This window comes from Schistocerca piceifrons, chromosome 11 (assembly GCF_021461385.2).
Source record: "Schistocerca piceifrons isolate TAMUIC-IGC-003096 chromosome 11, iqSchPice1.1, whole genome shotgun sequence".
NCBI classification, from domain to species: Eukaryota; Metazoa; Arthropoda; class Insecta; order Orthoptera; family Acrididae; genus Schistocerca; species Schistocerca piceifrons.
The window spans coordinates 2,817,758-2,830,036 of record NC_060148.1 but is presented as its reverse complement, the minus strand read 5'-3'; positions in this window follow the sequence as shown (position 1 = coordinate 2,830,036).

The following is a 12,279-nucleotide window of genomic DNA, read 5'->3' as shown; positions in this document are numbered from 1 at the left end:
ATTCTGAGGCAGCGGTGTTATATGGTGTGGTCGTGTTTTCCATGGAGAGGGCTTCCACCCCTTGCTGTATTGCGTGGCACTATCACAGGCCTAGATTGATGTTTTAAGCACCTTCTTGCTTTCCACTGTTGAAGAGCAATTCGGGGATGGTGATTGCATTTATCAACACGATCGAGCACCTGTTTGTATTGCACGGCCTGCGACGGAGTGGTTACACGACAATAACATCCCTGTAATGAACTGGCCTGCACAGAGTCCTGACCTGAATCCTAGGGAACATCTTTGGCACGTTTCGGAATGCGGACTTCATGCTAGGCGTCACCGACCGACATCGATACCCCTCCTCCGTGAAGAATGGGCTGCCATTCCCCGAGAAAACTTCCAGCACCTCATTGAACGTATGCAAGCGAGAGTGGAAGCTGTCATCGAGGCTAAGAGTGGGCCTACACCACACTGAATTCCAGCATTACTGACGGAGGGCGCCACAAACTTTTAAGTCATTTTCAAGCATGTGTCCGGATACTTTTGATCACATAGTGTAGTATTTGTATCTGAGACTGTTGAATATACAAGATGCCGTATTAAAAGAGTTAATTATAAATATACTGTACTGTTACGACTGACGATACAATTCAACTATGCTATTCTTTTTATTTATTTCAATGTTTGTCGAAATGGTAGGCCTACACTATTAAATGCAAGTAACAGGTACTTTACAGAGGCACGTCATTATCACGCCAATTATTTTCACAAAATTTACTGAAAATGAGGCACTGTTAATTGATCTTTAAAGTACACATAGCCATAGCCAACAACATACATTAAAACATCCAAATACTGTACTTTCCATCTTCAACAATTGGGCCTACACACTGAATACGAAACGAAATACCGTGTTTACCTATTACACCTTTCGTGTTGCCAAAAATATGTCTTTATAGCAGTCAGTACATTACAGATTAACTAGAGACGTGTAGCTTTCACTATGGTTTCTCCAAAAAAAATGGGCTTGCACACAGCGTACCTTTTACAAACAAATGTGACCGGTTTGAGACGAACCACATGTAATGACACACCAAATCTGATCACTAAGCGAGTCGAAATACAGCAAGTTTGTTAGACAGCGAATGTTAAACCTTAAGATTATTTGCACTAATGAATGAAAACTGTACTTTCCATACAGAAGCGAGAGTCTCATGTGGGCTGCCATTTGGCTCTGCTGATTCTCATCGGTCATATTCTCCTTCTTGCTGCATCTCTACCTTCAGAAGGAATTCTGTACAGTTTACCTCCCTTTCTGCCTCAGAACAAAAAGCCAAAAGCACAGCACTGAGGCAGTATTCTACTTAAAACTTCGAAAATACACAACACGTCCCATGCTTCACACACGATGCTTGGGCCCACAATGGCTGCTAATGTTACAAGATGTGATTTCAGCCAACTGTGGATGGCGGCGAACGCAGCAGAATACGATGGCCGTACTTCCCTTTATACGAGGCTGTACTGCCCTGGTAAACACGCCACGACTCCAGCGCTGCAAAGTGGAGTGCATCTCGACTTGCACTGCTGCCAACTTTGGACTTGCTAGCAAAACGACTTCCTCGTGGAAGAACGGGGACGTGTGTTTAAAACCTTCAATTGTGCAATCGGATAGATCTGCAAAGTTTCACAAGTGAGAAGATAGTACGACACTTGTATGTGGAACAGATTCTGTAAGGATTCAACGTTCACCTTTTGCATTATAAACAACCCACATACAGTACTTGATAGTATATCCTACAGCAGTCTCCAAATAAATTCTTGCCCTTGTGCTATTAGGTGCTAATTATTTTCAACTGTTTGCGCTGGCTGTACGCTACCATCAGAACTTTAATTTCAAAAAGAGCATTACTTACATCTAAATAGGTATTCAACTTCATTAACAATTACTTAACATAATTCCAGTTTATAAGTCACTATGTTTAACCTACTGAAACGGCTTTGCCCTCGCATTTTTTGCGAGTTAATTGCATGCATGAACTCTTGAGTTATTTATGCACCATTCAGGTTGTGGATTCTTTGCAGCTTTTGGAATTAGTGTTTTGCAAGGCTTATATGTAACACATAAATGTGATACTTCATGACCTTAATTCAAGATGGGAGTGTCATTCTGTAAAAATATAATTCATCCAGAAATCCCATCCAACCTTGCTATCTGAATCAGCACTTTGTGTGTCAAAGTGAAAACTTTGTATGTCTCTTCACTTCTGCTGCCACAGTATCTGTATTTCTCAGGTAAGTTTTCATATTTGTGTATGTCTCTTTGTGACCTACTAAGTAAATACAATCTTTAATTGATGGCAGTATGTTTGAGCACTGATTTTCATAATTACCAGCAGCAGGAATGTACAGATTACTCAATTCAATTAAACATCTCAGTATCTTAGTTTGTTGCTGTTAAGGCTAAATATAATTTACAGGGATGCAATTTTTGCAACTGCTAGTACTACTGCTAAATCTACTGCTGCAGCTACAAGTTATAGAACCATAGACATCAGAACTTTATGTGTGCATTTATTGTGACGTGCAGATACTACGTAACTAATTTTTTTTTCTTCACTACCCACAACACCAAACAGGCTACTATATCTAAATTATGCTTAATGAGATGGAGCAGTGGATAGCACAATGGAATCGTATTCGGAAGGACAGTGGTTCAAACCCGTGTCCAGGCATCCCATTTTAGATGTTCCGTTATTTCTCTAAATCACTTCAGCGAAATGCCGGGATGGTTCCTATCAAAGTGCAAGGCCTTACTTCCTTTACCATCCTTTGCTAATCTGAGCTTTTGATCCAGTCATTATTTTGTACATTTCAGAGAGATGCAACCTCGTGACAAGAAAGTGATGCTGTAGCAGCTTCCACCAATAGTGCTGCAGAAGGAAATGATATGGAGGCTTATGGGTGAATCAGACTGAATAGTGGAACAGCTATGGCCACCACAAACGACGTGGAATCAGGAGGAATTGCTACACCAATCCACACCAACAAAATCTAAAGAGACTGAAGATCGCTATTTTCGTGCAGCGCAACTACTTGCGCAGATACCTTGAAACAAAATGAGAATGGTAATGTGGGCAGTTTCATAAAATATCTGCCATCAGTTTGTGAAATCAATTAGAAGGCATTGAGCAAGACCACTGTAGCACATCAATAAACTGTGTGTGTTACCCGTATGCACACTATTTAAACAAAATTTGATCGCTGTCTTGGAAATAAACTAAACCCTTATTACTTCCTGAGAGAACTGAATGTGAGTGTTTTCACATGACTCTCGGCTGTTGTAGCGGGGCTTTGAATTTCGCCGCGCTACACTCGTTCCCTCAGATAAAAAATATCTCGTCGCAGCGGTATGAGCGCTCGACGGCCGAGAAACTACCAAAATTGTTAACTTTTTTTGTTTTTTTATTCCGTTTCAATTGTCTCTTGATAGCCGTAGCTTAAGGCAGGCGTGATCGGATGCTGACGTAAAAACTTAATGGCTAATCTTGATCTGATTGTAATGTGTAGATATTGTGGAAGTTATTAAGAAATTCAGTGGATGGAAGTAGCAAAGTGAATTAAATTGCATACAGTATCAAGATGATTTTAATTGGTATAAATTAGTGATCCCTGGACTACTGCAAGATTTCGGAGCAGATTTTTTCACGCTGAAATGAAGGAGATTTTTGAAGACGTGGACGCCGCCCGAAAGTAGATAAGTTAATCTGGTAAAGGATGATCTCTCGTCTACGCCACTTCCCCCTGTCAGTTACATTCTGTTATTCTCTGTTTCTTTTCAATAACTTTTGTAGTGAAAATTGGTTTAACTTTTGCTCAAAAACGCCACAAGGACCACCCCAACAATAGCTTTTCCGAATAACGAAGTCCGATAGCTTTTCTGTAATACGAAGTCCGATTTGCTTTTCATTCTTTCCCTTTTCCACGGTCTCTCTTCTCCCATTTTTTTTATTAACCACTACAACTGGCTCCCGCGACTGGACGCAATTTTCGGATGTGTCGTTTTTGAGCAAATTTGAAACTTTAATTTGTATTTTTCCCAACAGAGAATAAAATCCTGAACTTTAAATGGTAACTAAAACACAAACTTTATTGTACCTAAGCAAATGATACCACAATATTGTAAAGAATTTTTGTAACTAATTCAATCTGTTTTTCTTTTCATGGCATATATTGATGCAAAACTGTTATTTTGAGACCTTTTGGTGATTATCCGATGGAGATGTATTAAGAAAATCCATATTTTGACGAATACGATTTACGCAGAAGTGATTGACCAGCCGTTGCAGGACAGAAAATTTAATGGTGAGTCACACAATTATGTTTCATTCAAACATTCAATAGCCAACTGCAGAATCCATTTTTCCTTTTCCACACATCCTGTAGTTTTCTTCTAGATTTTTACAAAATTATCTATCTCTATTGTAGTTTGTCTTAATTATAGTATTGTTGTAGCATATGAAGATCGTGAATTTGACCGCCAAACAGTCATTTGTTACCAAAAATTTTGTCCGCCCTGCTGCATCTTTCTCAACCATTGTTTGCAATAGAGCAATCATTTACATTGACGAGAAAATATTTCAACCTAAATTTGAGTCAAATCTTTATTAATCAGACTTATATTATTCCCTTTTTGACTTACTATTATACATCCTATTACAATGGAACGTGGTAAGGTAGAGATAGTTTCGGCAGATGAGTTAAGTGAAGTAGATTCATCTTTCAACCAACAAGAAAGTCCGCGTTTCCCTCCATGGACGAGTTCACAGATCAATGCAATGATTTTGCCTCAAACTCGCAACATTTGTGATAATACACAGATAGCGACTTTAAATGACGAAATGTGGAATGGACGCGAGGCTAGACCGTCAGCACCATTGTTAACATCAATGTCAGAACCGAATACGAGACAAATTCAGCAATGTGACACAAATCGGACACAGGAAACTGACAAACTGGACCGACTATTAGAGTTATTTGCAGACATGAAACGAGACGTTAGTCAGAAAATTGATATATTAAACCATACTATGACCGAAAATTTTGAACGGACGACAAAACAGATGACAGAATTAAATAACACCACTCAACAGCTCAGCCAGCGATTTGAGACATTGTCCGACCGAGTCACTAAACAGGAAGAAACTTTGGTTACATTCACACACGAAACAAAAAACAATATCACCCGATGTGAGAATCAGTTAACTCAAATAGTTAATGTGCAGCAGGAAGTGAACACCCGTGTGGAAGAGTTAGCTCAGGCCCACACTTCAGCTAGCTCCACCCAAGAAAAGCTAACTGAAGAAGTGGGAAATATTACCCAACAACTTACAATGGTAGTTCTTGAACAGACCCACCTCAAAGAAAAGATAGAAAAGTTAGAAGATCGAGCGGACCTCGCGTCACTAAACAACGACACAAACATGGCCGAGAGAATTGTACATGAATGTAAATTGTGTGACGACTATCTGGACAAAAAACTTGAAACAATTACACAGGACATACTTTCAAAAACAAAGACACATGTTAAAGACGAGACAAAACACATAGAAGACGAAGTGACAAAATTACGAGACAATGTTGTGTCGTGTTTGGCGATAGGTGCAAACGCATCGTCAGGAAACGACAAAACAGCTAAAACCATGGCTAATGACACAGACAGAACACCACCTATTGTGGAATCACCTATTTCAAATCAAAATTACAATGTGCCGCTTTCTTTTCCACCGAACGAGCAATATTACGTTACCGGCATGGCCGATGACACGTTTGTAAGACATGGGTATTTCCAGACATTTTCCAGTGAGGACAAGCACAAAGTCCACCCTATTGTGTTTATTAGATCATTTGACGGTGTTTTTCCACGTAGTTGGTCAGAAGTCGATAAAATCAGATACGTCACCAATCTCATGAGAGGACGAGCAGCTAAGTGGGGTGCCGCTATGAAGCGGCAGTGCCTTACGTTTGAACAGTTCGAACAAGCCTTCTTGGACGAATTCTGGTCCGAGAATGAGCAACAGAGTCTAAGGAGAGAAGTGTGCAACCCCGAGACCTATGACCCTAAAAAAGAGACATTAAGACAATACTTTGAGAGGTACCTAGACAAGACACTGTACTGGTCCAAACCAGCCGACTTGCCAGCGATAATTGACACTTTAAAGAGCCACTTACCCTTTCCATACCGAGACAGATTAATAGGAGTACCGGAGAATGACGTTAAGACTTTCTTAAACTTCTTAGATCAAATGGACGTAGTTTACAGAGGCGATTCACGCCATTCAAATTTTATTCATATTAGTAACCAAAACCAGCACCCACCCCAAAGGAACCGTAGTGACGGTGGTTGGTGGAACCATCCGTCTGCGCGCGAAACATATTCAAATGGAAACGTGTATGACGGTAGGAACAACCGCAGAAATTCGTGGAATAATAATAATAACAATAATTATCACCCATATCAAAATGGTAACTACAAGCAAAATGAAAATTACAGACAGTACAACAACAACAATAGGAGACGTGAGAATAACCGGTACAACCCGGGCTACTTTGACAGGAACATGACATATAACAGACATAATTACCACCAAAACAATACCAATCCCAACAATCACCGACAGAATATGTGGAACACACAAAATTCACACATGACAAATCATAACCCTCCACGGAAACCGCCGCCGTTCCCCGGTACAGTTATGCACTCCCCGCCACGAAGTAGCAATAACAATTGCGGCGCGCCATCAGCTGACGCGTGGGCGCCAACCGGCCGGAATGTAAACATAGTGGAGCTGGTCAATGAACCCGGCCAAACACAGCAGACGACGGAAAACAGTCGACGACCGAGCTAAGCGCTCGTGCTACGGTCGTGGGGTGTTGTAAGAGCGCAACGGCTGAGACGGTTTGTTTCCTCAGGTACGATGACAAAATGACAGCAGAACAGGAATTAACCAACGAAATAAACATTAAATCAGGCAGTTGTGTAGAAGAATTCATACAAGCTACGGCATGGGTTAAGTTTAACGATTATGATGTACAAATTTTATTCGATACTGGTGCTGCTGCAAGTGTGATGTCAACCGCATTCTATAATGAATTGAAAGAAATTATAAACATACCTACATTACCTGTACAGAATTGTCATGTGGTTAGTGCCACAGGTACTAAATCTAAGAACATACGCATGCAAGCCCTTGTTAACTTCACATTTTCCAATACACAGTTCAAGTGTAATTTTCTGATTGTAGACAAGCTTATCGTACACTGCATCCTAGGGATGGATTTTTTGAATGAACACAAAGCAATCATAGATTTAAGTAATGGCATATGTCAATTATCCGTAGGAGAACAACTAATTAATGTTGAACTTAACAAGACGATTGAATCACGACAAAAACATTACGAAGTAAGTCAATTTCAATTGGTATATCCTACCATAGTTAGTGTATGTAATTTAACACCTGAAGATTCAGACTATCAGGAAATTGAGCAGGATTTATTGTATCAGAAATGTGTCGAATCTGACTACTTAACGAAACCACAGCAAGAAGAATTGTACAAATTATTATGTGATTATGCACAAGTTTTCAGTGAGAGGCCTGGTGTAATCAGAGGTTATAGCTACAAAATGGATGTTAAGCCACATAAGACTTATTGTAGGACACATTATAATATTCCATGGGCGAAGAAACCTGCAGTTTTACGTGAAATCGAGCGTATGTTGATCTGGGGTGTTATAGAAAAATCACATTCCCATTATTGCAGTCCTATCCTGGCGGTAGGCAAGCAAGATGGAAATGTCAGATTGGTGCTAGACGCACGTGAAGTCAACAAAATTATTATACCCGTTAACACAAGACCCGTCAACTTGGATGAACAGTTGCTAAAATTTTATAATGTACAATACCTAACTAATATTGACCTCCGCTCATCGTACTGGCAGGTGTCCCTTCACAATGACAGTCGTAAATACACTGCTTTCCTTTGTGAAGGACGCAGTTATCAGTTTTGTGTGTTGCCTTTTGGCTTGCGCGTAAGCGCGGGCGTGTTCATCGAGGCGCTTGACGCCGTTCTCGGCCCGTGTTTGTTGTCACGCGTCACGGCGTACGTCGATGACATCGTCGTGGCAACAAATACGTGGGAGGAACATATTGATCTGTTACAGCAAATTTTATTTAAATTTTCACAAGCTGGAGTCACAGTAAATCTTTCGAAGTCCAAAGTAGGAAGGCGTGAAATCAAGTTTTTGGGCCATATTGTCTCGCCGGAAGGCGTTCGTCCCGATTCTAAGAAGATTGATGCTATTCGTAATTTCCCTCCTCCACAAAACCGTAAACAGTTGAAAGCATTCTTAGGTTTATCCTCTTTCTTTAGGAAGTTTGTTTCAAAACAGCTTCTGAACAGCTCTCATCTGCTAACTTTACTGAAAAAGAACGCAATTTGGAGATGGACAGAGTTTTGCCAAGCTGATTTTCAGGCTATTAAAGATGCATTGGTGAACGCACCCCTCCTCTGCCACCCTGACATGACGTCAGATTTTTGCCTATCCACGGATTCGTCATCATACGGCCTTGGAGCTTTTCTATTTCAAATTCAATCCGAATCAAGACAATCTGTCATCAAACCGATAAGTTTTGCGAGCCGCACGCTCACTGAGTGCGAGAGGTCGTACTCGGTGACGGAACGGGAGGCTCTTGCCATTATTTGGGCATTCCGTAAGTTTCGCTACTTTCTTTGGGGTAAACATACTCGCATATACACAGACCACCAAGCCCTTTCTTTCTTGCTATCATGCAAATTGCTTCATTCACGGCTCACCCGGTGGTGCCTTTCACTGCAAGAATACAGCTTCGAAATTGTTTACATTAAAGGTGAATCAAACGTAGTAGCCGATGCCCTGTCCCGTTTGCCCCAAGGCATACAGGATTTTTCGGAACTTTCCGAGCAAATATCAGACTTTAACATCTTACTTATGTATGATGGTACATACGCTCCATACTACCACAATATGTGCAAGAACTTTGCTTCACTTCAGGACAGCGACCCCAGGTGGTCAAATATCAAAAAGAAATTACGTACAGATCCTTCTTCACATTTACAAAAATATTACACAATACACAAAAATGTACTTTTTCATAGGCGTACCCCAGACTCGCACCATTGGTGTGTCTGTCTACCCGACGCGCATGTTGATGATTTTATTCTGTTCACACACAAAACTTGGGGACACTACGGAGTCACCAAATGCACTGATAAAATAGTACAGTACTGTTATTTTCCCAATCTGCGTCGGAGAGTGTTGCAAATTGTTCGTAAATGTATCATCTGCCAAAAAGCAAAATTTTCCAACCGATCATCTTTGAATGAATTACATCCTATTATACCAACCCGACCTTTGGAGTTAGTATCGTTGGATATCGCAGGACCTTATCCCAGGGCTTGTGGAGGTGTGAAATACATCATTGCTGTACTTGATGTCTTCTCAAAATACTTAAAATTGTATGCTATCCGCACTGTCAACGCATCTGCTATTGCTAGACGTTTGACTAACAGTTACTTTACAAGGTTTGGCAAGCCCCACAGCATTATTACGGATAACGCACCCTATTTTACGGGAAGAAAATGGAAATCTTTTGTTGCTACACATAACATCAAACATATTCTTACATCAGCATTTCACCCAGAAGGGAACCCCGTAGAAAGGATTTTTAGAGAATTTGGTCAATTCATGAGAATACATTCACCTCGCAAACACACCAAGTGGATCGAATTTTTAGCACCCTTTGAGCAGATAGTAAACAACTTGCCTCATGCCTCAACAGGATACCCACCACAGGAATTATTATTAAACAAACCTGAACAGAACAAGTGGGCTATGCCCATTCCAAAGCTAACCCCATCCACAACACACATACCTTTGGAAGAGAAAGTAAGACAGGCATACACTACGTTGTGCAATAAAGCCAAGAACAGGAAAGAGAAGTATGACAAACGTGTTACAAATACACAAATCTATCAGGTTGATGACCTTATTCTGTTGCGTTCACATCCCAAGTCTACAAAATTAAAACAATTGAACAGAAAATGGCAGCTATTATATTCAGGTCCTTTCAGAATAGCAAGCATTCCTCACCCAGGTTGTTACTCCCTAGAATACCCGTTATCTCACAAGCCGAGGGGGCTGCATCCCCACAGACATTTGAAACCCTTTGTGCACTAAAACAACATAATATAATAATAACTAAGTTGAACATGAGCAAGTTGCTGTGAAAACGAGATCATAGATATTTGTATTGAATACACGAACATTAAGTTATACAGCATAAGAACACAAACATTCATTTATGGAAATTATATACTCCAGTTACACTTGTACACATAATTATGAAGAGAAAGTAAACCCAGGTGAGTACACTTACTAAATGAGAAAAGATATTCATATAGGAATGAGACCTACGCTGGTCACATTTGTTGTTAATTGTAAATTATAAGGTGAATCAACAACTAGTTAGTTATTTCAAGGCACTATAATGAGAGGAAATAATAGCTATTGACATCAGTAATGACATAGGTATGTAGCAGAATGAATGAGGATGTAAGAATGAATGATCAGTATGAATGAATTAATATTTAAGTTAATATAAGAAGGTAAGTTACTGTGAAGTAGTTGGAGACAAGAGATTATTTGAGGAAAATATTATTGGAGTTTTATGAGAAAGGAAGTGCCAAATGGCCCCACGTATGTGATATATTAATGTTTGATGAGGAATATGTTTAATGTATATATATATATATATATATATATATATATATATATATATATATTATGATGAATATGTGAGTAAGGAATGAGTGAGAATGTTTTGGTAATATTGTGCTACATGGAGAAGTGAGTAAACAGTTTACATCTTTAAGATTACATAAGAATTTCAGTTTGAAAGAAAACATTTGTGATGAGTTAGAACACGTGAGTACAAGACGTTAAATGTGAATCTATTTTCAGTGCCCTTGAAAAGGAATGAATGCAAGAAAAGCAGAGTGAACATAACGATGATTACAGCTGTGGAAAGAAGTGTAATAAGAATGTAACTTGGAAACACATTAGCTTTAATTTATTTCAGAAGTGTAACTTAGTAACCTTTCGTTACGTTTTGTTACGCCATTGTGTGGAAGAAAACATTTATAGTTCGTGTTCAGACAGGAGAATGATATTTTAAGGAACTTAAGTTGAAACATAGTTTTTACACAGCCCTCATGTGAATGCATTTGTTAAAAAAAAAAAAAAAAAAAATACGAAAGTGAAATTTAGTGCCATATTAGCCTTTATTATAATTACATATGACAGAAAACCCTGAGGAAGCACAAGATAGGAGAGTTATTAAGGCCGTTTTGCGACTCGTACAACACCTCCACTTAAGCGAACAGATGACAAAATTACATCTACGTTGAAGACATTTGACTTTTTAGGCTATGCAAGGTAAGTGCAAAGGAGCAGTGACCATCCGTGCAGCCGACGTCGAGCAACGGACAGTGAGAAAGAGACATTTTGCTGTCAATTATAATAATATGTTCTTTGTTTATAATTTATAGATAAAAATGATATATATATATATATATATATATATATATATATATATATATATATATATATATATACTACATACATGATATTTAACCTTCACTAAAGTCGAAGAAAGTTCATGGTTGAACTCTTGAGAGGAAATTTGATATGTTACCATATAATACACATTATGAGAGAGACAATCTCTGAGATACATTTTCCATTTGTATAGACGGTATCCACAAGAAGTGGAGATATTGAGGAAGCACTGAGGGGACATGCGATTCACTCATGCAAGGATTTGTTAAGGTATAATACACTAAGTCATATGAACAGTCAGAACACAAACAGAGAATCTGTCATGATGTTACACTACACAGACTTGACGTAAGGACACTTACATTTACCCATGATTTGGTAAATTGTAAGCACCTCCTTTCACACACCCCTTGAAGGTGATGCAAACGTTATAATGTATTATATTCTCTTTTTTTATGTATTAGCTGTAGGATTTGGTAGTTTATAGGTAGTGAATAGTTTCTTCCAGTCTATCTTTCTTTCTTTCTCCATTATCCTACCACATACTGCAGCTGGGTATTGTTTGTTTATGGAATGTAAGAATATATTGTGTGACAGTAAACTTTCAGGTATGAATAAAAAGACATGAAGAAAACTGAATA